Consider the following 24,319-nt stretch of genomic DNA (forward strand, 5'->3'; position numbering starts at 1 on the left):
ATTGGGTAGTTATTGTTTTATAAAACTTCTGTTTTAGTTGTGTACACTGGGTCACAATATAATCTTTTAAAAAATATTGTGGAGAAAGTTGAAAAACACTGAGCCGAAGGTACTTGTTAAAAACACAGATTTTTTTTTTTTCTTACTCCACTAAAACTTTACGCCCGTTGATTAACAACTCCCCATGTTCCCCTCTCCCAACCCCTGGCAACCACTATTTACTCTGATTCTATGAATTTGACTATTTCAGGTACCTTGCATAAGGGGAATCATGCAGTATTTGTCCTTCTGTGACTGGATTATTTCACTTAGCATACTGTTTTCAAGGTTCATCCATATTGTTGAATATTTTTTTTCTTTTTGAGATTGAGTCTTGCTCTGTCACCCAGGCTGGAGTGCAGTGGCATGATCTTGGCTCACTGCAACCTCCACCTCCTGGGTTCAAGTGATTCCCTCGCCTCAGCTTTGAGTAGCTGGGATTACAGGCATGTGCCACCACGCCCGGATAATTTTTGTGTTTTTTAGTAGAGAGGGAGTTTCGCCATGTTTCCCAGGCTCGTCATGAACTCCTGGGTTCAAGCGATCCACCCGCCTCAGCCTCCCAAAGTGTTGGGATTACAGGCATGAGCCACCATGTCTGGTATATAGCACGTTTTCTCTATCTACCTATAGTCAACAAAAATGTACTGTACATTTAAAACTTTAAGAGGGTAGATGTCATGTTAAGTATCCCACAATGCTTTTAAAAATCAAGCTATTTGGACATTACCCCAGACCTACTGAATTTGAATCACAAGTAGGTGTGGCCTTGGAATCTACATTGTGTCTAGAAAATTCTTATGCACATTAAAATTGGAAAATTATTCCTAGTACCTAAGGCCAGTGTGAGGCACAGAATTATCACAAAATCCATATTTATTGAGCCAGCCTAGCATCATTTTGGTGCCAGTTATTTGTATTTTCATACTATCCAAAGAACTGGTGGAATAATAGCTAAGAAGAATATCAATGCAAAACCAATATAAAGATTACTGGATCAATTTCTGTTATCTACCTCAAAATAATTGAAAGGAATTTAAATTACTTGCTAAAGGACCTAAAAGCTTTTGTGTGTCATTTGCTCATTTATCTTTGAACCCACCCTAGGAAATGGGCATCACTGTTGCCATTTTTTTGGATGATGAATCTGAAATTTAGAGAGAAGTGACATGCCAAGGTCACACTACTAGGAAATGACAGAGCTGGGCTGTAAATCCAAACCTCATTCCATGCTGCCTGACATTGGTCCTTGGTTCTCCTGAGACCCTTTCTGGCCATGGCTATTGATGAGGCTCTTAAAAGAAGTCAATGCTGTTCCTGGCTGCTCCTGGGAGATTGGACTTCCCATTCTGACTCAGAGAAAAAGCATCTTCCTGTGGTGTGGGGCCAGGTAGAGCCCCACAGGGACTACCAGGGGCAAACCAGTCCATGTATTTGGCCTGGGCTATGAGACACTTTTACCTATCAAGGACCCCCAAAACACAGGTTTTGCAGTGACTAACAGTACCCACTGTCACAAAGCCAACTCCTGTTCTGCCACAATGAGTCAAGAATGAATGGTTTGAGGCTTGATTTAGAGACAAGACATTTAACTCAGAGAACTCAAAGAGACCACAAACCAGGGAGGTTCCAGGCCCCGCTGATATGGTTTGCTTCTGTGTCCCCACCCAAATCTCATCTTGTAGCTCCCATAATTCCCACGTGTTGTGGGAGGCACCTGGTGGGAGATGATTGAATCATGGGTGTGGGTCTTTCCTGTGCTGTTCTCATGATAGTGAATGGGTCTCATGAGATGCGATGGTTTTAAAAATGGGAGTTCCCCTGCACAAGCTCTCTCTTTGCCTGCTGCCATCCGTGTAAGATGTGACTTGCTCCTCCTTGCCTTCTGCCATGATTGTGAAGCCTCCCCAGCCATGTGGAACTGTAAGTCCAATAAACCTCTTTCTTTTGTAAATTGCCCAGTCTTGGATATGTCTTTGTCAGCAGCATGAAAATGGACTAATATACCCACCCACTTCTCCCAAACCAGTTTCCCATGAGTAGCAGCATCTGAGCTGGGTCTCCACTTGGAGGATTTGCCTCATTGCCTCTGGTTTCTGTGACCATTGCAGCACCCATGAGCCAGGTGTTCTGCATTTGTTATCACCTTTAATTCTAACACCACTGCTCTTTCCCAAGGGGTCAATAACCTGCCTAGCAGCCACAGCTAAGAAATACAAGGGATGGGATTTGAACCCAAGACTGTGTGCTGTGAGTCTGTACTCTTTCTTCTGCATAGACTTGCTTTTCCTGGTAGAACTTAGCTTGTCCCTGTGCCTATGCTCAGCCAGCTTGTCCCAAGACTAAATTGGGCCATGGGGCCTGGGGGATGGGCTTAGACAGTCCAGGGAACTATGAAGGGTCCTGAGGTCATTTCATTAAAGGCACATTTTGGCACATGAATACCATGAGTCCTGCTCATTCCTTCCTTGGTCCATCTGCCCAGGCTCCAGGCAATGGAGACATCCCCTTCTATTTTCCTCAGTGACTTCCTGAGGTCTGCGGATCAAAAAGCACCTGGAGGAGACAAGTGATTCTGTACCCAGAATCAGAGAAATCTGATTGCTATGTTGTCTCTGCCACTCACTATGAGATCTTAGGAAATTCCTCTGTTCCTTCTGTGCCTCAGTTTCCTCATCTGTACAATGAGGACAATTCTGTCTTCCTCACAGTGCTATTGTCGGACAATAGGGTTGAAAATCTCTTGTACACATTAAGCATTTAAGACATGATTTAAACACTGATTTAGTCAGATAAAGTGGTTAGTACAGGGTCAGACAAAATGACAGAAATGTAGCCAAGTCAAACGTCACCATCAGCACATCACCATCACTCATGTTCCCCCACTGCGACCCCACCACTGCTGCTCCATTACCACCATAACCAACAATGGCCCAGCACAGTCAGTGTCAACAGTAACAACACCACTATTCCCATCACTACCCCACCCTCTGCTACCACTACTGTAGGCACACACATCCGAGTTGTTTGTTCTGTCACCTTCACTATCACCTCTGCCTCCATCATATCACCATTGCTATATTACCGCCACCACCATCACCAACACCACCATATCACTTATCCATGAAAACAATATACTACAAGGTTCATTCCAGCCCCAGTACAATGCCTGACCCGAAGTAGGTTCTCAGGAAATTTTTGCAAAATGAATGAAAGGATAAATGAATGCCACACATTATATAATCAGAACTGCCAGGAAGCAAGAGTTTCCACCCCTTATAAACCTTCTGTAGATGTTTCAGTGGCCAATTTTTTTCTACGTCTTAGATCCTTCACCTCTTTTTTTTTTTTTTTTTTTTTTTAAATTTCAAAGCTTCTGGGATACAAGTGGTTTTTGTTTATATGGATGAATTGTACAGTGGTGAATTCTGAGATTTTAGTGCACCCACCACCCAAGTAGTATACATTGTACCCAATATGTGTTTTTTTTTTATCCCTTACCCTCCTCTTCCTCTCCCCGCTTCTGAGTCTCCAATGTCCATTTTACCACTCTGTATGCCTTTGCATACCCATAGCTTAGCTCCCACGTATAAGTGAGAACATATGTTGTTTGGTCTTCCATTTCTGAGTTACTTCACTTAGAATAATGGCCTATAGCTCCATCTAAGTTGCTGCAAAAGATATTATTTTGCTCTTTTCTATGGCTGAGTTATATTCCATAGTGTATATATACCACATTTTCTTTATCCACTCATAGGTTGATGGGCACTTAGGTTGGTTTCATATCTCTGCAATTGTGAATTGTGCTGCAGTAAACATATGTGTGCAGGTGTCCTTTTGATATAAACACTTCTTTTCTTTTGGGTAGATACCCAGTAGTGAGACTGCTAGATTGAATGGGAGATCTGCTTTTAGTTCTTTGAAAAATCTCCATACTGTTTTTCATAGATGTTGTACTAATTTATGTTCCTACCAGCAGTGTATATGCATTCCTTTTTCACCACATCCAGGCCAACATCTATTGTTGTTCGACTTTTTAATAATGGAAATCCTTGGCCTCTTAAAGGCTCAGTCCTGCTAGACCAACTCAGGGCCTCACTGATGGGTAAAAATGATGAGGACAAAAGGTAGAACAATATAACTGGAGACATCAGCATTTGACCCTGATTGTTTATTTCTCAGAAAATCACAGTATTAAACCAAACTAAAGAAAAGTCATTCCTTGGGCTGGGTGTGGTGGCTCACGCCCACTTTGGGAGGCCAAGGTGCAACGATCACTTGAGCCCAGGAGTTTCAGACCAGCCTGGGCAAAATAGTGAGGCCTTGTCTTTACAAAAAATAATAAATTAGCCAGGCATGGTGGTGCACATTTGTAGTCCCAGCTACTCTGAACGCCGAGGCCGGAGGATCCCTTGAACTCAGGAATTTGAGGCTGCAGTGATCTATGATCATCATTGCACTCCAGCCTGGTGACAGAGCAATACCCTGTCTCAAAAGCAAACAAACAAACAAAAACCCTTTTCTAAGATTCCAACAGTTGTCTATGTATTTATGTGTAAACCTCAGGTATTTTCTAGCTGCAACTTGGTTTCTACCTTCTATTCCTTCCTATCTCCTGGGGGAATTGTTGAGATTGTTTTTTTTCCTAGCAACAGCTCCCTCTGGTTGGATTCAAAATTAATATCACCTTTGAAAATTACATTTGAAAACATGCCAGGCCATTCTCTATCCCAGGAGGCAGGCAAACAATGAGATGACCAAGCATTCCATTCAGTTCCTGTATCATAAATCATAACTCACTCGGGCCAGTGGGTAGAAGGTGACTCTGTAGCTGATTTAAAGAACAGTTTTCAAATACAGGCTGCTAGCTCATTGCTGAGGCAAAGACAGGACTCAAAGCCCAGGTGCCTTTTCCATCCTTTTCCTAGCAATAGCTCCTGCCTTGACACCTAAGCCTGGCTGCCTCTGTGGGGCCGGACAAAAACTTATCCATGCCTTTTCAAGCACGAGTCATTGATCCTTTTATGTGTGTCCTCTGGATCTCTTTTGGGAACATGGTAATGACTGAATCTGAGATCATGGCTGTCCTTGAGGTGTTCACTCAAGGCATCTGGTCCCCAAGATGTTCCCAAGGTACCTTTCCTCTTGCAGGCTTTTTTGATCACCTTGTGAATTCACCGAGCATTCCATAGACTGTTTGCTCATTCCCCTCCATTGTGTCTTTGGCCCTTTCCCTCTCTCTCATTATCTCCTGGGCTGTGGTGTCCTGCCCGATGGCGTTGAGGTCATTGCATTAGGCAGTGTCCCAGAAACAATGATCATAGCAGTATTTTTAGAGGAGTCCATGTGAGGTCATGGAAATAGCATGCAGTGTTCAGTGATCCAGGCATGGGACTCAAACTCTGCCTTGTCCCTTTACCAGCTGGGAGAGTGACCTAAACCTATAGTGCCTCAGTTTCCCCATGAGCCCGTGAGCATTATTATACTACTCACAGAGTTATGGTGATTTAATGATGCAGCATAAGCAGTTGCTTAGAGCAATTCATGGCACTTGCTAGATCACTCAAAAATAGCCCATTTACTTCCCACTTTCCTTGAGCTTTTATTACAACATCTTGTTTGGAGATAATTAAAATGCAGCTGTGATTGCTTTCATGAGGAGCCAAGGGGCAATATTTCTCAAGTAATTATCATTGAAGGAGAGTCAATGTGGGAAGGATGATGTCAGATACATACCAGGTGACACAGCCTCTGGGGTCCTTCATTCCTCCTGTGTCTATGGTGCTGGGTTGAGGTGTTGCAGATGTGATCTTCATTTGGTGCTACATGGTTTCAGCCTCTGTGTGGCTCCCTCCACAGGTGGGACCATCTGACCTCCTGTTGGTATCCCTCAGACATCCCCAGTGTACTGTCAGAACTGGAGAGGAAGATGATTAGGAAGCTGCCACTGCACAGTACTTGGTGGGGGAGACTATACTGGCTATGGAGTCACTCAGGCCTGGGGTGAAGCCTCATGATGTCCTGTACTAGTTATCTGAGCTTGACAAGTCACCCATCCCTCCGAGCCTCAATTTTCTCAGCTATGAACTGAGGTTGGCAACATCTACTCTTCTCCATGATAATTCAAGTGACAAGGAAGGGAAAATCCAATTCCAAATGGCCTCATGATAAAAGAAACATTGCATTAGATAACTAAAAAGTCTAGAGGTAAGACTTCAAATATAGTTTGATCAGAGGTCTGGCTCCACTCCTCTGCATAATTTTATTCCCATCCTGTCTTCTCTGTTGGCTTCATCTTTAGCCTGGCTTCCTTTATGTATCAAGATACCTACATGTAGCAGCTTTCTCAGCTTGGATTGGACCATCTTAGCCGACAGGATCAGTGCTGGCATTCAGATCATTTTCAGCCCTGCAAGCAGCTGGGGTCAGTGCTACTCAAATCATGGGCTATGCAGTGAGAGAGAGATGAGAGATGAAATAATGTTGGGAAGACAACTACCACACTACTCACAGTGGGATTTTGAAGACTGAGGAACCACCATGATAACACTCACAGTTGATGGTTTTTGAGAACTGAGTCTGTGTCAGGCAGATAGTATCTTGCTTAATCTTCCGCAAGACCCAGGATCATGAATGTAACTATTAATAGTACTCTCAGTACATACCAATCTCTCCTCTATCATGCACCTCAGATTCCCCATCTGTGTTATCCATCCACTAGAATTATTAATCTGTATGGTCAACCCCTCCCCCAAAATGTTCATATTTTAACCCTATCAGCTGTGAATGTTACTTATATAGATAGCAAAGAGCCTTTGCAGATATAATTGGGTTAAAGATCTTGAAATGGGCCGGGTGCGGTGGCTCACGCCTGTAATCCCAGCACGTTGGGAGGCCAAGGCAGGCGGATTACGAGGTCAGGAGATCGAGACCATCCTGGCTAACACAGTGAAACCCCGTCTCTACTAAAGAATACAAAAAATTAGCCGGGCATAGTGGCGAGCACCTATAGTCCCAGCTACTTGGGAGGCTGAGGCAGGAGAATGGTGTGAACCTGGGAGGCGGAGTTTGCAGTGAGCGGAGATTGTGCCACTGCACTCCAGCCTGGGTGACAGAGTGAGACTCCATCTCAAAAAAAAAAAAAAAAAAAAAAAAAAAAAAAAAAAGATCTTGAAATGGGCAGATCATCTTTGATTACCTGAATGGACCCTGAATAGAATGATGGTCTCCTTAAGAGAGGGGTGCAGTGGGAGATTAGCAGAAGAGGAGAAGGTGATGTAATGATGGAAGCAGAGTTTGGAGTGGTGCATTTTGAAGGCAGAGGAAGGAGCCACAAGTCAAGATACACAGGCGGCCACTAGAAGCTGGGAAAAGGCAAGGAAACCAATTCCTTCCCCTCAGAGCTTACAGAAGAAACCAGCCCTGGCAATACTTTACCTTTAGCCCAGTGAGACTGGTTTCAGACTTCTGACTTCTAGAACTGTGAGAGAATGAATTGGTATTGTTTTCAGCCACTGTGTTTATGATAATTCATCACAGCAGCAATAGGATACAATATATAATAATAATAGCATCAAGCCAGACACTTATCTAAGTGCTTTTGTATTCCTACTTAATTCTCACAATAATGGTTGGTGGTCAGCAATGTCCTTACTTTCATTTTATAGATGGGCAAACTGAATCAAGAGGACATTATACAATTTGTCAAACACATACCATTCAGATGTGCTGGAGTCAGGGCTTATATCAGACAATCAGGTATCTGATACCTGATTGGCACTGCCATCCATTGCTCTGTTGGTTTATCATGCATAATTTCTCCCTTATGTATTCCTTCCCTCTTGCCAACTGTTTGCCCACCCTGTGTTTCTTCGGTAGACCAGATTTTCACTGTTCTTAGCACACCTCCTTATGCCAGACTCTGTCATGCCCAATAAGCAGAACAAATGTCCTGACTTCTGTCTTCTCTCATCCCAATAACCAACATTTCTTCCACCTAGTGCCAAATGTCTACATGTAAAACAGGTGATCCCTTTGGTTAGTTTTATTGGCCTGGGGCTCTGTTGAAAGGGCAGTGTAATCAGGCAAATGTGATGCAGTGCCAGCAACCTGGCACCCACCGTGTTTCCCAACTACTCCAGAAGGCAAGTTTTCTTGTTATCCCCATTTCACAGATGTGGCAATGGAGACTAGAGACACCAGGGAAGTCATTCAACTGGTCATTGGGTGAGGGTTGCATCCAAACCTAGGCAATGTGCCATCAGACCCTGTGACCTTGTCCATCACCTGCAGCTCTAACTGCACAGGGCTTAGGCGAGTTTAGTCTAAAGGTAAACTCCATAAGAGTGCAAAGAAGATCATCTGGACACAAGCCTCACAGCACGTGTGTAGGCGCTCTCTGCTCTCTGAGCATCAGTGTCTCATCTACAAAGTGGAAGAAAATGATGATAACTGCCTTATCGAGTTATTATAACAATGATAAAGCATATAGAGTTCATGTCTTACTCTATGGCAGAAAATAAGTGCTCAAAATCAGTTACTGTTTTATACACGTTTGCTTAAACATCATATATACATAAGTGTGAGAAGCCAATGTGGCTGCTGGTAGGGATGGACAAATTCTCACCATTATTGTGAGAATTAAGTAAGAATACAAATTAAGTAAGAATTAAGTGAGAATTAAGTAAGAATACAAATTAAGTAAGAATTAAGTAAGAATACAAATTAAGTAAGAACTAAGTGAGAACTAAGTGAGAATTAAGAATATAAAAACACTTAGATAAGTGTCTGGCTTGATCGCTATTATTATTATATATTGTATCCTATTGCTGCTGTGATGAGCTATCATAAACACAGTGGCTGAGAACAATACCAGTTCATTCTCTCACAGTTCTATCTGTAAGATAGAACTATGAGGAAGGAATGTCAACCACGAGCCAAGTCTGGAGCCATGAGACAGACCCTCTAATAGCAGGTGTTGCTGTGGAGTACAGATGCCTCTTACTCAGACAGCTCCCTGCTCCTGAACAAGGAGCAGCAGAGATGAATTTATGTAATTATATGTTGCAAGTTGTGCCTGGCGCCCAGCTTGTGAGTAAGGCAGATCCAGGAGAGGCAGCTGAGAACAGCTTTCCTGGAGTCAGGCATAGGGTGGGGAAGGTCTGATGGAGAAGATAGACGGCCATTTTGCCTTAAAGACACCATAGTGGCATTGACATGTGGTATTGAGTGGCTTGGAGAAGTTGGTCCATGGGGGTTGGGATTGGGGAGTGAAGTTAGGGTGGATGCTGGGTCTGTGAAGTGGGGAATCCACAGACTAGGAAGTTGGGAGGTAGAACAAGTCAAAAGTAAGGAGGTAGTGAGCCCCACTGTACTTGGATGCTTGCAGTATGGGAGAATTGCTGTTCACATGTTGTCTGAGAAAACTATGGATTATTTCTTGCAGACAGAACTAGCAGATGCTGGGCATGGAACTGCTTCGTGAGTTTGAATTTTGAGTTTCATCCAAGGCTTTGACACTGTACCGCCCAAAGCAGAAACTTTTATGAATTCATAATGTGTTGGATTAATGCCAAATTTTTTTTCCCACCAAAGACACCTGTAAATATTTTCCCACAGTGAACTGCATGTTTCAAATAATCTTTTAATACAGCACATTTATTAAATTATACTTTTTTTGTTTTTATGTGAAATAACTAGCTTGCTAAGTGGAGATATAACTTCAGAAAAAAGAGAAAACGACTCTTTTAATCAGAAAATGTAGGATATGCTTGCCAGCCTTTTCGAAATATTACAAGTAGCTCAAGTGTAGCTTCTAACTCTCTTCATGGTCCCCAACTAGGAAACACTAAGAGTAAAGGAAGAAACGCAGACACAGAGTTTAAATAAATTTCCTATCTTTATGTGTTGACACAAATGGACATAAACACTATATATTAAGCCTGTGTGTTATGTATAAAGTAATGAGGAAAAATGTCTGTGAAGGTTAAATTTTTTTTTTTTTTTTGAGATGGAATCTCGCTCTATTGCCCAGGCTGGAGTGCAGTGGCCCCATCTTGGCTCACTGCAACCTCCGACTCCCAGGTTCAAGCGATTCTCCTGCCTCAGCCTGCTGAGTAGCTGTGATTATAGGCATGCGCTACCACACTCAACTAATTTTTTTTTTTTTTTTTTTTTTGAGAGGGAGTCTCGCTCTGTCACCCAGGCTGGAGTGCAGTGGCCAGATCTCAGCTCACTGCAAGCTTCACCACCTGGGTTTATGCCATTCTCCTGCCTCAGCCTCCCGAGTAGCTGGGACTACAGGCACCCGCCACCTCGCCCGGCTAGTTTTTTTTTGTATTTTTTAGTAGAGACGGGGTTTCACCATGTTAGCCAGGATGGTCTCGATCTCCTGACCTCATGATCTGCCCGTCTCGGCCTCCCAAAGTGCTGGGATTACAGGCTTGAGCCACCGCGCCCGGCCCCAACTAATTTTTGTATTTTTAGTAGAGATGGGGTTTCACCATGTTGGTCAGACTGATCTTGAACTCTTGACCTCGTGATCCGCCCACCTTGGCCTCCAAAAGTGCTGGGATTATAGGCGTGAGTCATTGTTCCCGGCCTGTGAAGGTTAATTTTACGTGTCAACTTGGCTAGGCTATAGTGCCAGTTATTTAGTCAAATATTAATCTAGGTGTTGGGAAGGTTTTTTTTTTTTGAAATGGAGTTTCGCTCTTGTCTCCCAGGCTGGAGTGCAACGGCATGATCTTGGCTCACTGCAACCTCCACCTCCTGAGTTCAAATGATTCTCCTGCCTCAGCCTCCTGAGCAGCTGGGATTACAGGCACCTGCCACCACACCCAGATAATTTTTGTATTTTTAGTAGAGATGGAGGTTTCACCATGTTGGCCAGGCTGATCTCGAACTCCTGACCTCAGGTGATCCACCCACCTCAGCCTCCCAAAGTGCTAGGATTACAGGCTTGAGCCACTGCACCTGGCTAGGAAGGTATTTTATAGACATGGTGAATACCTACAATCAGTTGACTTTAAATGAAGGAGATTACTTTCCTTAATGTGAGTGGGCCTCATTCAATCAGTTGAAGGCCTTCACAGCAAAAACTCAGGTTTCCCAGAGAAGAAAAAACAATGCTGCCTCAGGATCGAGTTTCCTTTCTGAGTTTCCAGCCTGCCAGCTGGCCCTACACATTTTGGACTTGCCAGCCCCACAATTACTTTAGATAATTCTTCAAAATAAATCTCTCCCTCTCTTTAGCCCCCTCTCTTTACACACACACACACACACACACGCACACACACGTTTCCTGTTCGTTCTGTTTCTCTGGAGTACCCTGAGGTTCTCCAGATACAATGGCCATGAACAACAGACAAAGTCAGGCTCATTTAGAACCATAACATGTACACATGCACATCTATATGCTGATATTCAAGGGTCTAAGACCATGCACATCTTATATTATGCATAAGGTAGCCGCAGGTCCATTGTGCAACAAACCTCATCATTAAACCTGATAAATAAAAGCAGCATGTGTATGGTCATTTATCTGTTAAATAACCAAGTATGTATTGAGTGCTTATTATGCGTCAAGTTCACATAAGCATCTTTCAATTGAATATAGACATTGTTGCATATAATCGTATGCAAATGCATCCAGAAACATTTCTGAATCCATAGTCCTTTATTTATTTGAATTACTAACAGATTCAAAAGTGCGATTATTCTCATGTGGGTGTTTGTGATGATTTTTGATATTAAAAAGGCTTCTTTGTGTTAGTAAAGGTTGAGAATCAACAATAGATAGCACTTGGCTTATAAAATATGAATTACAGAATAGATGCAATATACCCCACTTGAATTCTGATGGAGTCTGAAGGGGATATCAATCACATGCTATCTGCTCTGATTTCCCATACAAATGATAAATGGACACTAGAGTTATATATGAATCAAAATAATTAACTTTAACACTGGTAATGCTGTATTCGAGGAGGGGGCGTGGACCCAAGGCTCAAATGGCCTGCAGTGTCTTCCCCTTGAACTGAACTTACCACCAGGCCATAGATGGAGCAGGTGGCCAAATACATGCCTTGACCCATCCCAACCTCTGAGGTAGCAACTGCCTTGAATGTTTACCCTAAGGCAGAGGGAGAAGAATACAGGGCAGGTTAGAGTGGGGAGGGGAGGGAAGAGAGAACCAAAAATACTCATGTATCCTGCTCGGTGCTTCTTGCTCATAAATGCACCAAATAGATCCATCACTTCTTTTCCTGGGAAAGGATTAAAGGGACCGTTTCACTGTGGAAACTGAGGGACATGGTAATGCCCCGATGAAACTATAGCATTTCCTATGGGCCTCTCAACCTTCCAACTTTTTGATAAAGATGACCTGGGAGGAAACACTCCCAAGTAAGTAGAAAGGACTCTGGGGTAAGTAAGGCAGGATGATTTTTGCTAAGCAGAGCTCTGTCATTTATTAGCGGGGTCACTTCGAGCAGTTCACCTAACCTCTCTATGCCTTAGTTTCTGCAGTTGTAAATGCGGGAGGGGGTAATAACAATGTGTACCTCAAAATTACTATGCAAATTATATAAACGACTACATGAAAGGCACTAGCAACAGTACCTGGCTTACAGTATTCATTGCATTAGTGTTAACTATTATTAAATTGAGATGATCTTATTGATGCACTAAGACTATGTATGAGAATTTTTAAGTGATTATAACCAAAGTAAGGCCTGTCCTTTAGACTCTTCCATTCATTTATTCAAAGCATATATTGAGAGCCTTCTATAGGCCAGTCATTGTGCAAGGAAGACAGAGATGCAGAGTCAAAATATTCACTGTCCTCAAGCCATTGAGATTCTAGCGAAAGAAATAGGTAAGGAAACAATAACAATCTATAATAATAAAAATGGTGAAAGAGGTGAATTCAAAGGACAGCACTGTGATGACTAATTTTATGTGTCAACTTGACTAGGTCATGGGGTGACCAGATATTTAGTCACACGTTATTGGATGTTCTTGTGAGGGTGTGTTTGGATGAGATTAATGTTTAAATTGGTGGACTGAGTAAAGCAGATTGCCCTCCCTAATGGCAGTGGGCCTCATCCTATCAGTCGATGACCTGAATAGAACAAAAATGCTGACTGACTCTCCCCTGAATAAGAGACAATTTCTCTTGTCTGACTGCCTTTGAACTGGGACATTGTTTTTTCTGCCTTTGATGTCAAGTTGAAACACAGGCTCTTTCTGGGTCTTGAACCTGCTGGCCTTTGGACTAGAACTATACCATTGGTGCTCCTGGTTCTCAGAACTTTGGGCTTGAACTGGAACTATGCCATTGACTCTCCTGGTTCTCCAATTGCCTATTCACCCTGCATCCTGCATCTCTTGAGACTTGTTAACCTCCACATAATATGAGCCAATTCCTATTCTTTCTCTGTCTCTTGCTTCTGTTTCTCTGGAGAACCCTATTACAAGCTCCTTGCCAAGGTTGGAGGGAGGATTATAGGAGACTTTCTGGAAGGAGGAAAAACCATATCAAGCCAATGTTACCAAAGTGAAGGAAGGAGGATTTCAGGGACAAGGGAGAATTTTACAGTACTACAATTGCAGACTGGACAAATGGGATGAGTAATGAAAAGTGTCACTTGGTTTGGCAACAAAAAGATCATTGGTCAAGAGTGGTGTCTGTGGAGTGATGAGGGAAGAAGTTCAGTTGTAGGGGGTTGAGGTATCAGGTGAGGTTGAGGAAGTGTGCACAGGAAGTGTAGGCAACTCGTTTCAGATGCTTGACTGTGAAAGGAATGAGAAAGATGGGTCTGTACCTGTGAGGGTGCTGTAAGCTCAAAGATGGCTTGTGCTGAGATAAAGGAGAGTTGAGTGTGTTTAAAGCTGAAGGGAAGGGGCAAGTAGGAAAGGAGGGGATAATGATGAGGATGATGAGAGATTGAGAGAGAGAGAGAAGAGAGAGACAGACAGAGAGAGATCAAGAGAGATCATCATCAATATCCCAAGGTACCTGTGGAGCTGGGAGGCTGGATTCATGCTAGGATTTTTCTCACACCAGAGGGAGTCCTATGAGGAGCCTCTTTGGGGCCAGGAGGGTAGGTGGCAAGCAAAGGATGGAGGCAGGTTGTTGTGTAGGGCTGGGATTGGGATGTTGGGGAATTTCCACCTGATGGCTTTTGGCTCCTCCGTGCAGTGGATGCAAGGGCATCTTCTAAGTGAGGGGTAAGAAAAATAAAGTATAGGAGGCTTGGGAAGAGAGCAAGATGATATGGTTTGGCTCTGTGTCCCCACCCAAATCTCATCTCAAATTGTAATCTCTCCACCTGCCCCCCCCACCCCGGGTTGAGGGAGGGGCCTGCAATTCCCACGTGTCAAGGGAGGGAGGTCATTGGATCATGGGGGCAGTGTCTCCCATGCTGTTCTTATGACAGTGAGTGAGTTCTCATGAGATCTGATGGTTTTATGTGTTTGACAGTTCCTCCTTCACATGCTTTCTCTGCTGCTGCCTTGTGAAGACGGTGCCTGCTTTCCCTTCCACCATGATTGTAAGTTTCCTGAGGCCTCCCCAGGTATGTGTAACTGTAAGTTAATTCAACCTGTTTCCTTTATAAATTACCCAGTCTGGGGTATTTCTTTATAGCAGTGTGAAAACAGACTGATGCACAAGGCATGTACAAGAACCACTGTGGGGAAAAGATGAGCAGTCCAAATGGGGAAGCCAGGAGGACTGCCCTGAATTTTTAAGGTCCCAGGAAAGCCAGAGACTTGGAAAGCATTAGGCCATTAATCCACATGTTCATGGGCTTTCACAGAAGAGATTTTAGAGATCATTTGGTATGATTGTTCCTCTTTTCCAGCCTCTTCTCATTTTACATATGAGCAAACCGAGGACCAGAAAAGATTTGAAGTATCTCCCTGTGTGTTGGTCTGTTCTTGTGTTGCTATAAAGGAATACCTCAGGCTGGGTAATTTATAAAAAAAAGAAGTTTAATTGGCTCACAGTTCTGCAGGCTGGACTGGAAGCGTGGTGCCAGCATCTGCTTCTGGAAAGGGCCTTGGGAAGCTTACAATCATGGCAGAAGGCAAAGGGGAGCTGATGTATCACATGTTGAGAGTGAGAGCAAGAGAGAGGTGGTGGGAGGTGCCACACACTTTTAAACAGTTAGATCTCACATGAACTCAGAACACGAATTCACTCATTACCATGGGGATGGCACCAAGCCATTCATGAGGGATCCGCCCTCAAGACCAAAACACCTCCTACTACTAGGCCACACCTCCAACACACGAAGTCACATTTCAACAGGAGATTCGGAGGTGACAAATATCCAAACCATATCACCTTGTGAACTAACAACAGAGCATAAAAGAACCCAAGTCCCTGGGCTCCCAGACTCCTATCTTTCTCCCTTAGCACACAGCAATCTCTGCTTTGATCCTTGGTAGAATAGTTGGTGTTTGATGCTAACATGGTGGCGGGCTACATTTCCACTAAATGCAGGTCTTCTTCCTCTGATTGAGTTGTCTCCCCCTTGCAGATTAAATGAAGGGTTCTTTGCGAGTTTAAAACTCATATATCACTGTGTGATGGCCAAGCTGGATGCTACGCTGCTCACGTCCCATTACTCAATGAGATGCAGGGCCTTTGTTCCCTCATTCTGCTTTGCAAACAAACATTCTGTCCTTCCCAGACACCATTGAGACTGTCTGCATCCACCTAAAGACAAGATAAACTGCAGAGGAGACTTCCAGAAATGCTGATCAAGAAACTAGATATGTGTTATTTTAAAAATAATAAATCAGTAGTTGATTGAAAATGTAATAGAATAATAGAATAGCTAGAAATTTGACCAAGCATGAATAAGCCAAAAGCTCCCAATGCACTGTGAATTAATCATCAATCCATGTATTGGTAGAAGACAATTTCAATGCATACATCAAAGGAAGGGCAGAATACTAAAAAAGCCTTAGGTAATCAGAATAAGTAAATCCATTTCAAGGTGAAATTCACTTTATAAGAAAAAATGAATTATCCTAGATGCTTGGGAGCCTAGGGTATTTCTAGCTCAGCATCCACACTGAGGAGGCACATAAACACATTATTTGCTAAATGGATTGGAACTCTGGTTAGAGTTCTGTCCTGCTGTGAAACCTTGCTTCTTTGTTCTTGAGACTTTTCCAGATATAGCAAATTGCCCTTCAGAGGAGTCCATGAGGGCATAGTACAAACAAATTCACCACAAAAATATTCTTGTTCTCCTGAGACTGCGAGTACAGTGTTGAAAGGCACCCAAGGCAATTCCTGCATTCTTTGGTTCATTGAACTCAATTATTTATTGAGTACCTACATATGTAAGCACCACTGTGGTAAATGCTAGGGTTACAAAGATAAATTGGGTCTCTGGTTTTGAAGAAAAGACAGACAGGAAAGTATTTCATACACTCATAGAGGCAAGAATATAAGAAGACCATCTCTGCTCTGTGGGCAGGAAGTTTCAGAGAAGGGGAGATCATGTGAAAATAGTCATTGTTAGCACTTTAATCCTGCCAATTAGAGAGACTTGTAATAATAGTTATCAGTCCCCTCCCACCTCACCAATCAAAAGCTGGGAAAGAGAAAGCAAAGGGTGGAGAAGGAAGTCGGATGTGGTTCCGTGGTGGGATTTTTCAAAGGAGACATGAAACATGAGAACTGGAGAGAAGAAATCCCTCTGATAATGGGACGTGGGTAGATCTAATATCAGGCCAGAGCCAAAAACTCTCTTCAGGGCTCCATCTCTTCCACTGCTCTCCCCCTTTTCCCTCTCAGCTCTGCTGTTCCCTGCACAAGGGCCTTGTTCTCTCCTCCACAGGGTGGGTTCCTCCATGTGGCAGGGAAAATGGCTGCCAGCAGTTCTAGTCCAACACCATTCTAACCTAGGAACCTTAGTTGAAAGGGAAAACGTCCTTCCCCGAGTTTTCAGGAAACATCCCAGGAAAGATATCTGACCTTGCTTAGTCATGTGACTGTTGGACCAATCAAGGTTGCCAAATGTCTGAAATACAAACACTGGCCAGACCCAAAGCAGAAGCCCACCCCAGTGGCCCGAAAGAGAGGATGCTGTAGATGAGAGCTCCTTCAGAACACGTGGAGTGGTGGTGGGGGGGACATTTCCTCAGAGAAATTGATATCATGACCAGAAAACCAGAGAAAGGTATTGGGAAGGTAAACACCAACACCACAATCAAATCAAAACAAACAATCAGATGTCTACTGTGTAAGAGAACCAGCCTTTTGAGATGTAGAAATATTGACATGTTTGACTCTTTGGCTTCTCTTAAGCCAGTCCTTTAAGTCTGGGCTTCCTAAAATCTTCCCAGCCTCATGAAACAGAGTCCTGCCATGAACTGACTAAGCTGGCCCCGGAAGAAAGTGAGTAACTCTAGGGCTCCAGCAGCCCTGGGCCTTTCCTTGTTGCATTAGAGCCGAGAGGATTAATATCTTGACCCACCTATTTATTACCCAGTAGTCAGGAGGCACTGCTTTATGTCATTTGTATCCTTAAGACTCTGAGGAAGGAATTCATTCAGCCAATAATGGTAATCTGTTCTGCAACAACATGGTGTGAAGATAGTTAAAGGATAGTGACTTGTAGTGAATGTTCACATGGAGGCAGGCACCCCAGCACCAGCTAGCACCTGTCACAGCTGATGAGTGTGCACCCCGCCACACTGCCACTACTGCTAGCATGTGTGAAGGAGGATGGATCCTGTTGCCACTGCACTATGAAATACTTGGGCTGATACCATCCATTGGAGTGTGGTGACCAAGTCCTGGAGCGCTTCATTCCCCCATTACAGCAGTGGATTCCTAAACTTGAGGAGCAATAGAACAAAGCTGGGGCCTGATACAAGTCCCCCAGAGTTAGAGCACACAGTCCAGGAGTTAGAAGCTGAGTGTTAGCCCACTAAAATCTTCCAGAAATGATGCCAGTTGACTGAATGTACCTTACCCCACAATCAAACCTTTTGAGGTAATCAAATAGGAAAAAAGGTGGAGGGTGGGGGGTGGAACTATCCAAAGGTTAGCAGCTTCAAAAATCAAAGAAACATCAGCCCAGAAAGATGAGTAAGAACCAAGGTAAGAACTCTGACAACTCAAAAAGCCAAAGTGCCTTCTTTCCTACAAACAACCACATCACCTCTCCAGCAAGGGTTCTGAGCTGGGCTGAGATGGCTGAAAGGACAGAAGCAGAATTCAAAATATGGATGAAATGAATATTATTGAGATGCAGGAGTACATTGAAACCTAATCCATGTGAAGAATCACAATAAAACAATACAGGAACTGACAAAATAGCCAGTATAGAAAAGACTATAACCGACTAGATAGAGCTGAAAAGCACACTATAAGAATTTCGTGAGGCAATCACAAGTATTAATGGCAGAACAGACCAAGCTGAGGAAAGAATCTCAGAGCTCGAAGACTAGCTTTCTGATATAAGACAGTCAGAAAAGAATAGAGAAAAAGAATGAAAAGGAGTGAACAAAACCTCTGAGAAATATGAGATTATGTAAAGAGACCAAATCTGTGACTCACTGATGTCCCTGAAAGAAATGGGGAGAGTGTCAGTAACTTGGAAAACATATTTCAGGACATCAGATGTATTAGGGTTCTCTAGAGGGACAAAACCCTCTAATAGGATAGCTGTATATATAAAGGGGAGTTTATTAAGGAGTATTGACTCACATGATGACAAAGTGACGTCCCACAATAAGCCATCTGCAAGCTGAGGAGCAAGGAAGCCAGTCTAAATCCCAAAATCTCAAAAGAAGGGAAGCCAACAGTGCGGCCTTCAGTCTGGCCGAAAGCCCGAGAGCCCCCGGAAAACTACTGGTGTAAGTCCAAAAATCCAAAAGTCAAAAAATCCAGAGTCTGATGTTCGAGGGCAAGAAGCATCCAGCAGGAGGAAGATGAGGACTAGAAGACTCAGCAAGTAAGCTCCTTCCACCTTCTTCTGCTTGCTTTTGCGAGCTGTGTTGGCAACCGACTCAAATGTTAGTCTCCCCTGACAACACCCAGATACACCCAGAAACAATACTTTGCGTCCTTCAATCCAATCAAGTTGGCACTTACTATTAACCATCATATCATCCATGAGAACTTCCCAAGGGAAGATGATCAGGAAAAGTAACTAATAAAACAGAAGATCAGGAAAAATAACTAATGGGTACCAGGCTTAATACTTGGGTGATGAAATAATCTGTACAACAGCCCCCTGTGATAGGAGTTTACCTATGTAACAAACCTGCACATGAACCCCTGAACTTAAAAGTTAAAAAAAAAAAAAAGGACAGTGCCTTAGTGTTGATGCAAATGACAGGATCTCATTCTTTTTTATGGCTGAATAGTACTCCATTATGCATTTATAGCACATTGCCTTTTTTCATTCATCTGTTGGTGAACACTTAGGTCCTTCTAAATCTTGGCTATTGTGAACAGTGCTGTAACAAGTATGAGAGTGCATATATCTCTTTGATATACTGATTTTCTTTCTTTTGGGTATATACCCAGCAGTGGGATTGCTGGGGATGGTCTTCTTGTGTAGTATTTTGCAGGGGCTCTCCACATTTCCTGTATTTGAATGCTGGCCTCTCTAGTGAGGTTGGAGAAATTTTCATGGGTGATATCCTCAAATATGTTTACCAAGTTGCTTACTTTTTTCCCCTGTCTTTCAGGGATGCCCATGAGTCATAGATTTGGTCTCTTTACATAATCCCCTGTTTCTCAGAGGTTTTGTTCATTCTTTATTGTTTTTTTGTTTTTGTCTGCCTGAGTCATTTCAGACAGCAGGTCTTTAAGCTCTGAGATTCTTTCATTGGCTTGGTTTATTCTGCTGTTAATATTTGTGATTGTATTCTGAGATTCTTGAAGTGAGTTTTTTAGCTCTATCAGCTCAATTTAGTTATTTGTTAAAATGGCCATTGTGCCAATCATCTCCTGTATCATTTCATTGCATTCTGTAGAATCCTTCTATTGGGTTTTACCTGTCTCCTGAATGTCAATGATCTTTGTACGTATTCAGATTCTGAATTCTATTTCTGTCATTTCAGCCATTTCAACCTGGTTAACAACCATTGCTGGGGAACTAGTGCAATTGTTTGAAGACACTCTGGCTTTTTGAGCTGCCAATAACAAGAAGACACTCTGGTTTTTTGAGTTGCCAGAATTCTTGTGCTGGTTCTTTTTCATCTGTGTGGGCTGATGTTCCTTCAATCTTTGAAGCTGCTGTTTTTTGGATGGGTGTTTTTGTTTGTTTGTTTGCTTTTTTGCTTTTATCTTCTTTGATGCCATTGGGGGTTTGATTATGGTATAAGGTGGGTTCGGTTGACTTTGACTGGCTTCAGTTCTAGTCTGACCCTAGGTCATGGAGGAGCCCCCCTCTGATTACTGTCTCTAATGCCTGCATTGCTTTTCTTGGGTGCTCTGGTCCAAGGGCCTCCCTCAGGCGGGGGCTGCAGTTGGCAGACAAGCTGTATTCTTGCTGGATTGGCCCTAAAATGCTATCTGTGTGCCTCCCAAGGAAACATGGGATTGTGCCTCCTTGCAGAGTTCAGACAGAAGCAGGACCACTGGGCTGGAAGCTCTAGTTGGTGTAGCCCATCTGGCTATGAGAGGCGGGAGTAGGCAGAGTGGCCTGCCCTGTCATTTGGGCATTTCCAGGATGACAGAGGCTGTGCTCCTTGGCAAATTCAGGCAGAAGTAAGACCGCTGGGCTAGAAACCCTAGCAGATACATGTTGCCAGGCTACCAGTGGTGGGGTTAGGTGGGAATGCCTGTCTTGCTGTCTGGGTGCTCCCTAGGACAACAAGAGGCTGTGCCCACTACCTAAATTCACGTGGATGCAGGACCACTGGACCAGAAGCTGTAGCAGGCATTGCCTGCCTGGCTACTAGTGGCGGGGGGCAGGTGGGGTCACCTGCCTTGCCATTCAGGTGTTTCCCTGGACAACAGGAGACTGCACCTGCTGGCTGAATTCAGACAGAGCAGAACCACTGGGCCAGAAGCTCTAGCAAGCATTGCCCACCTGGATACCAGTGGTGGGGGTGGGTGGAGTCATGTGCCCTGCCATCCTGGTGCTTTTTGGGACAACAGGAGGCTGCGCCTTCCAGCTTAGTTCACACAAAAGCAGGACTGCTGGGCTGGAAGCTCTAGCAAGCGTTGCCTGCCTGGCTACCAGTAGCAGAGGTAGGTGGAGTGGCCAGCTGAGTTCAGACCACAGCAGACCACTGGGTCAGAAGCCACCGGTCCCGTCTGGTGAGGGAGAATGGAGCAATCTTATTGCCCCCAGGCACCACAACGGTGGCTTCTATCACGGCTATGGCACCAGTGCTGGTCTGCTCCAGGGTCCAAGGCTTGTAAAGGTGTTCAGGCCCCACAAAACATCTGGTGGCTCTTTGCCTCAGTCTAGAAGCACAGTTCAGGGGACAGGGGACCAAGGGGATTCTGCCATTCCCAGTCTTGCATAGGTCTCTGTAGAACATGAATTCTCCTGGGGGTTCTTATTCACTCATCCTTTCCCATATTCGAGAGGTTCTCTGGCTCCTCAATGAGGGGAAACCATGCAGGAGCTTTGCTCCTCTCTGTTCTCTGTGTACCCTTGCTGCCTTGACAGATCCTGACATGGTTTCTCAGCTAATCTGCCTACAGGGTCAGTGTTCACTAGCCCTTTTGTTTCCTCTCTATGAGAACAGCATATATGAGCTGCTTCTATTCTGCTGTCTTAGCCCACTCTCCTTATTTATCAGTTCAAATAGTTCTTGGTAGAGTCCGTAGGTTTTCCTAAAGATAAGATCATATAATCTGCAAACAGGGATAATTTGACTTCCTCCTTTCCATTTGGGATGCCCTTTATTTCTTTTACTTGTCTGATTGCTCTAGCTAGGACTTCCAGTACTATATTGAATAACAGTGGTGAAAGTGGGCATCCTTGTCTTGTTCCAGATCTTAGAAGAAAGGCTTTCGGTTTTTCCCCATTCAGTATAATATTAGCTGTGGGTCTGTTGTATATGACTTCTATTGTATTGAGGTATGTTCTTTCTATACCCAGGTTTTTGAGAGTTTTTATCATGAAGGGATGTTGAATTTTATCAAATGTTTTTCAGCGTCAGTTGAAAGGATAATACAGTTTTTGTTCTTCATTCTGTTTATATGAGGTATCATGTTGATGGATTTGTATATGCCGAACAATCCTTTTTAATGTGCTGCTGGATTTAGTTTGCCAGTATTTTGTTGAGAATTTTTGCATCAATGTTCATCAAGAATACTGGCCTGCAGCTTTCTTTTTTTGTTGTGTCTCTGCCAGGGTTTGGTATCAGGATGATGCTGGCCTCACACAACTAATTATGGTGGAGTCCCTCCTCCTCAATTTTTTGGAATAGGTTCAGTAGGAATGGTACTAGCTGTTCTTTGTATGTGTGGTACAATTTGAGTGGATATTCATCTGGCCCTGGGCTTTTTTGGTTGGTAGGCTATTTATTACTGATTCAATTTCAGAAATCATTATTGGTCTGTTCAGGGATTCAATTTCTTCCTGGCTCAGTCTTGGGATGATGTATGTTGTCCAGGAATTTATTCATTTCTTCTAGATCTCCTAGTTTGTATGAATAGAGGTGTTCATAATTGTTTCTGATGGTTATTTGTATTTTTGTGGATCAGTGGTACTATCCCCTTTGTCACACATAATTGTGTTTATTTGAATCTTCTCTAATTGTGTTTATTTGGATTTTTTGTATTTTCTTGTTTATTAGTCTGGTTGTCTATTTTATAATTTTTTTCAAAAAGCCAATTTGTGGATTTGTTGATCTTTTGATGTTTTTTGTGTGTGTCTCAATCTTCTTCAGTTTAGCTCTGATTTTGGTTATTTCTTGTCTTCTGCTAGCTTTGGGGTTGGTTTGTTCTTGGTTCCCCAGTTCTTTTAGTTGTGAAGATAGGTTGAATTTTTTGAGTTGTTTTGTAGCCCAGCATATTGTTTATTCTTGAGAATGATCCATGCACTAAGGAGAATAGCCTGTATTCTGCAGCCATTGGATAAAATGTTCTGTAAGTATCTATTAGATCAATCTGGCCTATAGCACAGATTAAGTTCAATGTTTCTCTGTTGTTTTTCTATCTGGATGATCTGTCCAATGCTAAAAGTGGGACGTGGAAGTTTCTAGCTATATTGTATTGTTCTCTCTTTAGTGCTAATAATACTTGCTTTATAATTCAGGGTGCTCTATTTCTAATTGTTATATTCTCTTGCTGAATTAGAGATAGGTATTAGAGAATTAGAGTTATGTATTCATTATAGTCTTCACAGTCTGGGCTTGTTTTTCCTTATCCTTCTTGGGAAGGCCTTCCAGCTACCTGAAGTGACTTGGGTGTTGTAATCTAAGTCTTTGGTTACTGCAGCTATATCTGCATTAGGGGGAACCCCAAGCCCAGTAACATGGTGACTTTTGCAGACTGAGAGAGGTACAATCTTGGTGGCCTTTGGGTAACATCCAAGAGAAATCCCTGTATTATCAGGCAAAGACTCTTGTTCTCTTCCCTTGCTTTGCCCCAAACAGATGGTTTGCTGAACTGCCTGGAGGTGTCACCAGCTGACACTTGGCTGACATGACACCAGTACCCCTGTGGCCACCACCACTGGGACTGCACTGCATCAGACCTGAAGCCAGCAGAGCACTGGATCTTGCTTGCCCAAGACTCGCGGTGACCACTGCCTGACTACTGCCTATATTCACTTAAGGTCTAAGGGTTCCACAATAAGCAGGTGGAAAATCCAACCAGTCTTGTGTCCTTGCATTCAGGGCAGCGAGTTCCCCCAATCTTGGTGCAGGTCCAGAAATACTGTCCAGGAGCCAGAGCCTGGAGTTTGGGAACCTTAGAAATATACCTGGTGCTCTTTTCCACTGTGGCTGAGCTGGCATGCTAGCCACAAGACAAAGTCCTTCCCACTCTTACCTCCCTCTTCATCAAGCAGAAGGGGTCTCCCCTCATGGCCACCACCACCCTTGGGCCATGACACATACTGCCTGGCTACTACCAGTGTTCACTCAAGGCCCAAGGGCTCTTTAGTCAGCTTGTGATGAATGCTGCCAGGCCTGAGTCTCTCTCTTCAGGGTAGTGGGCTCCCTTCCTATTCAGGGCAGGTCTAGAAATACTGTCCAGGAGCCAAGGCCTGGAATTGGGGACCCCAAGAACCCACTTGGAGCTCCACTGCACTGTGGCCAAGCTGGTACCCAA

General features: G+C 43.5%; 1 long non-coding RNA gene across 3 annotated transcripts in view; it reads right to left on the bottom strand.

The window, feature by feature from the left end:
• The window catches only part of LOC123575269 (uncharacterized), a 70,469-nt gene that overhangs the window by 22,984 nt on the left and 23,166 nt on the right, over positions 1–24,319 (bottom strand). For 2 of the 3 annotated variants that reach the window (XR_010577490.1, XR_006700519.2), the window contains exons 2-3: positions 6,372–6,486; positions 5,776–5,956 (exon numbers count right to left, since the gene is read on the bottom strand). This is a non-coding gene — a long non-coding RNA (uncharacterized lncRNA). The remainder of the gene's footprint in view (positions 1–5,775; positions 5,957–6,371; positions 6,487–24,319) is intronic. The other variant, XR_012416953.1, reaches the window with a different exon arrangement.

This window comes from Macaca fascicularis, chromosome 8 (assembly GCF_037993035.2).
Source record: "Macaca fascicularis isolate 582-1 chromosome 8, T2T-MFA8v1.1".
In the NCBI taxonomy this organism is placed as follows: domain Eukaryota; kingdom Metazoa; phylum Chordata; class Mammalia; order Primates; family Cercopithecidae; genus Macaca; species Macaca fascicularis.